Source organism: Eriocheir sinensis, unplaced genomic scaffold (assembly GCF_024679095.1).
Source record: "Eriocheir sinensis breed Jianghai 21 unplaced genomic scaffold, ASM2467909v1 Scaffold1226, whole genome shotgun sequence".
Lineage (NCBI taxonomy): Eukaryota > Metazoa > Arthropoda > Malacostraca > Decapoda > Varunidae > Eriocheir > Eriocheir sinensis.
The window spans coordinates 94,363-100,905 of record NW_026110548.1 but is presented as its reverse complement, the minus strand read 5'-3'; the positions used below and the strand labels follow the sequence as shown (position 1 = coordinate 100,905).

Below are 6,543 nucleotides of genomic sequence, written 5' to 3'. Positions count from 1 at the left end.
CAGGACTACAGTTGCAAAACATGGCATCCTTCTCAGGTTCTTCTATCTAAAATGAGCCGAAAGTGGACTCCACAGGAAAACACAAGAGAGGACGAGGATTTACATCTTTAGTCAAGGTAAGAAAATTTGTTTCTTATTATACGTTATATATATATATATATAGATATATATATATATATATATATATATATATATCGAGATATATATATATATATATATATAGATATATATATATATAGATTGTATTTTACATGTGGTACGTTTTGTTCAGATTTGGTACGTTTTGATGCTCCGATTTGGTACTATCCGCAAAATCAGGTTGGCAACCTGACGACAACAGTGGGAAGACGGAAGAGGCTGAGTGAGAGAGCTCTGGTAAGTAATTGTTTTTAATAGAGAAGCAGACGTTAGTGAGCCGATACGCGTTGACACAATACACAAAATATGACAGACTAATAGTGAACACAATCCTGGGTACGGCCAACACCTGACCACGGTGAGACGAGAATGTGTGTGTGTGTGTGTGTGTGTGTGTGTGTGTGTGTGTGTGTGTGTGTACACAAGACGCAAGATATAACAGTTTAATAGTGAACACAAACCTGAGCACGGCCAACACCTGACCACGGTGAGACGAGAATGTGTGTGTGTGTGTGTGTGTGTGTGTGTGTGTGTGTGTGTGTGTGTGTGTGTGTACACAAGACGCAAGATATAACAGTTTAATAGTGAAAACAAACCTGAGCACGGCCAACACCTGACAACACGGTGAGATAAGAATGTGTGTGTGTGTGTGTGTGTGTGTGTGTGTGTGTGTGTGTGTGTGTGTACACAAGACGCAAGGTATAACAGTTTAATAGTGAACACAAACCTGAGCACGGCCAACACCTGACAACACGGTGAGATAAGAATGTGTGTGTGTGTGTGTGTGTGTGTGTGTGTGTGTGTGTGTGTGTGTGTGTGCAAGACGCATGGTATAACAGTTTAATAGTGAACACAAACCTGAGCACGGCCAACACCTGACAACACGGTTAGACGAGAATGTGTGTGTGTGTGTGTGTGTGTGTGTGTGTGTGTGTGTGTGTGTGTGTGTGTACACCAGACACAAGCTATAACAGTCTAATAATGAACACAAGCCTGATGATGGCCAACACCTGAAAACACGGGGAGACGAATGTATTTTTTTTTTATTTATTTATTTTTTTTATTTTTACCTTTACGAAGTTCGTTTTGTTCTGCAATAGTAAGAAAAAGTTTCACTTAACCTTTACAGGAGTCAGAATTAAAACATGAGGCCGCATATTTATTTATATATTATTATTATTTTTTCAGTGGATGTATACAGCCAATAATGGACAGTGGCAACATAAAGATTTGTTCAGAGTCACACTGCAGCATTGGACTCCTTCATGATGTACGACAACTTAGTGTAAGTAGAAGAAAATTAAAATGTCGCCGTACAGTACAGTTTTTTTTACTCTTCTTTAGCTCATTGATATTTTTTCCTTTACCCTTTAATAATACTCTTTATAACTAGTACGTTAAATAATAGTTTTCTGCATGGACATTACTGCACACATTGTGCTTTACTGCAAACAAAATAGGTAATGGAAGCAGGAGTGCAGTCATTACAATATAGTTGACTATTTCATAGATGTAGTACATAGAGTGTAAGTGAATATGTTATATAGCAGTCTGCAATGGAGAGTCTCTGAGCCACTGTATGTGTGTCATCTAAGGAATAAGCTGCTTTGTTAACTGATCTTTGTCACTGTTATTGTTCTTTCTAGGCACTGTTACCGGAGGGATACCAGTACACAGTGTGCGAATACGCAGGTACAACTGAAGGCACAAATGCTGTTCTACGATTACATGTCACAACTGAGGCCATCGCCCGTACGTGGATAAAAGAGTTTCAAGGAAAAACTAAAACTACTCTACGAACTCTATCCAAGCATAAAGTGACTGGTCAGAAAAGAGTCTTCCAGATGCATCTACGGTGTCACCACAACACCAAACCCAGGAGTAACAAGGCCGATTCAAGACATGGATCAAAAAACACAGATTGTCCAGCCACCGTGAGTGTGATCGTGAAGCAAACAAATACTAAGCGAAAGAGCAGGTAAGTTAGTTGTCAGCTGTCGTCACTAGTTACTTTTAATTAGCTACCTGTAAATATATTGTCATTTAGCTAGCAAAGCTGGTGAAATACTTTAGTCTCCACTTTTTAGAATTTTGAGCGTTTTTTCTAGAGGTTAGGTTAAGCAGAGATTTGTGATGTCACCATGATTATTATTATTTTTGATGGAAGGTGATGAAGGAAACACGGGCTGGGGAACGAGTGTTTATTCCTGACTAGTTTCGCCTTGGTAGGCTTCTTCAGAGGAATGTTCCTTCCTCTGAAGAAGCCTACCAAGGCGAAACTAGTCGGGAATAAACACTCGTTCCCCAGCCCGTGTTTCCTTCATCACCTTCCATCACTGGTCATAATGTCTTTACATTATTATTATTATTTTTTTTTTCATGGGTAAGGTAACAAGTAAGATTAAGATGATAATCATGAAGAGGGCGGGAAGGCATGAAGGGTATGCCTCTGGTAACAAATCTTAAGGTGTTTAATTTACATCTTTTCTAATATTTTTTTTTATTTACGTCCCTTCCGCCAGATCAACTGATACCCATGCAACTGCCCTCCCTATGGAGGTGAGACTGAACTTCACTCACAATCATCCAGTCCAGAGTGCCAGTGCACTGAAACACAGAGATGTTAGTGACGAGGTAAAGGAGATTTTCATCAACCTCTACAAGTCTCTGCATTCACCATCAACTGCACTTCATACATACAAGTATGATCTGTTTGAAGAATATGGAGACGAATTTGCACACATCTCAGCAGACAGAGCTAAATGTCCAGACTTGCAGTGGTGCTACAGGTAATTTCACTTTTGAATGTTCTTCGAAGGATGATTTTGTCTATAGCTGTGATCGAAAACATCCAGTTTTATTAATAATGTTAATACTTTTAGTGCTTAGTGTTAAATAAATTGTGATAACATTCAAATAGGGTTATCATTATTTATTTAAGGAAATGGGGGTTCAGGGGAATTATTAAGGGCTCTTTCAACTGGACTTGAGACAAAACATTCCTGTCATATTTTATAATTTTGCCTCAGTTCAATGAGGTGTTCCCATAATTGTTTAACCGATTTTCCGTTCGTGCTCTAATTTCATCCTTTTATTCTGCTAAGTGCCTTCCTTCCTTCTTTTTTACAGTCAAGGTGTGTGGGGGGTTTCATCTGGCAACTTATAGCGCTTGCGCTCGTCCCACTCTGCCTTCTCCATTATGTTATATAATAATAATAATAATAATAATAATAATAATAATAATAATAATAGGCTAATTCAAAATGTGTGGGTGTCTGTTGTTAGGTTGGAAAGTCAACTAGTGATAAAATTCCTAGACGTTTCGCTAGATGATAGCTTCCTCAGAAGAGATGTGTGTGTACTGTGTGTATAAGTATATAAGTAATGTTAACCAAGATGATATAGATAATATAATGTGCTATACATCAGTAGTCATATAACACTATTGGTGAAGCAAAAAAAGTGGTAGGCAATGTTATAATAAAATTATATATTAAACGGCGAAGTGGGAGGTAGGGATAATATTTTGGGGGTAACAGGGGGCACTGTAGCTGTGCATGAGTATAAGATGTCTATGAAAGGGTAAATAATGAGAGGGACGACAGAAAGAGCAAGTGTTACAAAAGAGGGAGGAGAAGGGTATGTTCTAGAAAATATATTAAAGCGTTTAAGGAATAGAAGTGAGCCTCAGAAAGGATATTTGCTAAGAATAGAAGGTAGTGAGGAGTGAAGTACCTTCTGTACACACATTTCTGCTGAGGAAGCCATCATATAGCGCAGGGGTTCTTAACAGAGGGTATCTATACCCCTTGGGGGTATGAGAACCACATGCTGGGGGCATGGGACTTGATCTCTGGATAATTGTAAATACTCATTATTTATTTACATTTTACATTTGGTAAATAAATATCTTCTATATAAATAAATGAGACGCGTTTGTTTGTTTGTTTGTCTGCTTAGTAGGATCTGCAGCGCAGACGGTGAGTCGCAGACCCCAGAAACCATAATTATATATTCTTAATCATGGGGATCACCATAGGCCATGTTCTTTTTTTTTTTTTTTTTTTTTGTCGCAGACCACCAAACGCATATATGGTTATAGTAACACACCTCACAAACAATATATATATTCTTAATTTGCACATCATGGGGATTAACACTAGGCCATGTTGTTTAAGAAAAATAATTCCCCGAGGGGGGATGGAATTTTTTTTTTAGTCGTAGACCCCCAAATCCTTATATGGTTGTAATGTACACATCATGGGGATGAACATAGGCTATGATGTTATATAAAATTTCCCCCCCCCAGAGGGGCACAAATATTGTTTCTCTCCCCTGGGGGGTCAAAAATATTTGAATCACACACCCCAAAACCCACATATAAATGTTTTTAATGTATACATCGTGGGAATGAAAGAAGGCTATGTTGTTTCTCATGTAAAGAGACGTCCCCAGAGTGTTTTTTTTTTCACAGACCGCAGTCATCTATTTTAGCTACACATCATATCAATGAACATACTGTTTTTTTTTTTTTTTCTTTTTTCTTTTTTAACTACACATGGGTTTTGTGGTCTGATAACTTCAGTCTGGGCCACAAAGCGGTACACTTATCAGAGAGAGAGAGAGAGAGAGAGAGAGAGAGAGAGAGAGAGAGAGAGAGAGAGAGAGAGAGAGAGAGAGTTTAATTAAGTGTCATGAATTTAACGTAAAGGTGTAATTTTCTTTTCAAGCTGTGTGATAATGTCTTTGCCTATGGTCATCTTATCGTGGGATGCTCCTGAGTCGGGAATCCAGACAATTTCCTACTAAGGAATGATGGAAAATCCCACAATGTTGTGTACCCTGACTCTTTACAATAGATCACGTGAAAGTCAGTTACCCCAATAAAACATGACATGTGAACATGCTTACACCCTTCCTTATCTATTTAAACTGTAACCCGGGCGAAGCCGGTATCGCTGCTAGGATAAAACTATTAATGCTTTTGGTTTTCTTGTATGTTCTCTTCCTAGCTATTCATACCTAAAATATGCATTAAACTAAGTATATTAAGTTATATTGTCAACAAATACGGCATAAGTGGACTTAAGCAAAGGGGGTAGGGAATCATATTGGGCAATTCACTGGGGGTCTGGAGTCATCAAAAAGTTAAGGACCCCTGAATTCTAGCGAGACGTCCTGGAATTTCACCCCAGTATCATATGTCGACAATTATGCCCCAGCTTAGTGACCCTGCTACCCTACTCCAGTGAATGCTAAGGGAAACCTGTATTCTAGTGTTGTTTGTGTGTTTCAGGTTATACTATGACATATTCAAGAAGAATTATGGAGAACCTGATGGTGAGGAGATGATGCACCACCTTCAAAAGATACTGGACTCCTACAACACCACAGACAATAAGACAGCCAAATTGTTACGTATTGGTAACGATTTTTGCATTGCACTTTGCTCACCTCTCATGAAACGAGTACATTCGTATGTGAGACAAAGTAGTGAACTTGTGTTTGTAGATAGTTCGGGAGGAGTAGATCGCCATGGGTGCAGATTTTTTCTAATGATGACACACAGTGCAGTAGGAGGGTTACCATTGGGAGTGCTGATAACTTCATCTGAATCAGAAAATATTTTGACAGCAGGATTCCAGTTGCTTAAATATCTTTTTCCACCTGAAGCGTTCTTTGGCAGGCATGAGAAGGGACCTGAAATAATCATGACTGACGATGCAGAGGCTGAGCGCAAAGCCTTGGGTAAAGTGTATCCGGATTCAACACTGCTTCTCTGTTCATTCCACATTCTTCAGGCATTGTGGCGTTTCCTTTGGGATGCTAAGCACAAAGTTCAAAAGGAAGATAGACCCTATATTCTTAAGGCTGTGAAAGAAATGTTGTATGCCAAAACAGAAGCAGACCTTGACAAATACTATAATGAGCTCTGTCGAGATGAAAAAACACAAAAGTATGACTGTCTTGTAACTCACTTGAGGCGCCTCTACCAAAGACGAACTGAGTGGGGACATTGTTTCAGAGTAAACCTTCCTGTCAGAGGAAATAACACAAATAACTACTGCGAAGCAGCAATGAGAGTGATGAAAGACAAAATTTTCTATAGAACAAAAGCATTTAATGTGGTGCAACTAGTTGACTTCCTCTTTACTCGATTAGAAAAAGTTTATGAACAGAAACTGTTGGATGTGGCAAACAACAGGTGGAAGAATTCACTGACATCACGTTATGTATCAGTTACAAAATGGGATCTACCAAAAAACATAATCACACAAGTTAGTTCACATGCATATGTAGTGCCATCTCAAAGCAAACCTGACATGACCTACCATGTAGATATGGAGACAGCCATGTGTTCATGTCCATTAGGGTATAATGGTGGCCCATGTAAGCACCAGTATA

The 6,543-nt window shown here is 38.8% G+C and overlaps 1 long non-coding RNA gene across 1 annotated transcript; it reads left to right on the top strand.

Moving 5' to 3' along the window:
* Positions 1 to 327: 327 nt before the first annotated feature.
* LOC126989589 (uncharacterized) lies at positions 328 to 4,071 on the top strand. The gene is made up of 5 exons (XR_007743488.1): positions 328 to 375; positions 1,327 to 1,423; positions 1,785 to 2,116; positions 2,661 to 2,927; positions 3,268 to 4,071. It is a non-coding gene; the product is annotated as an uncharacterized LOC126989589 (long non-coding RNA).
* Positions 4,072 to 6,543: the final 2,472 nt, after the last annotated feature.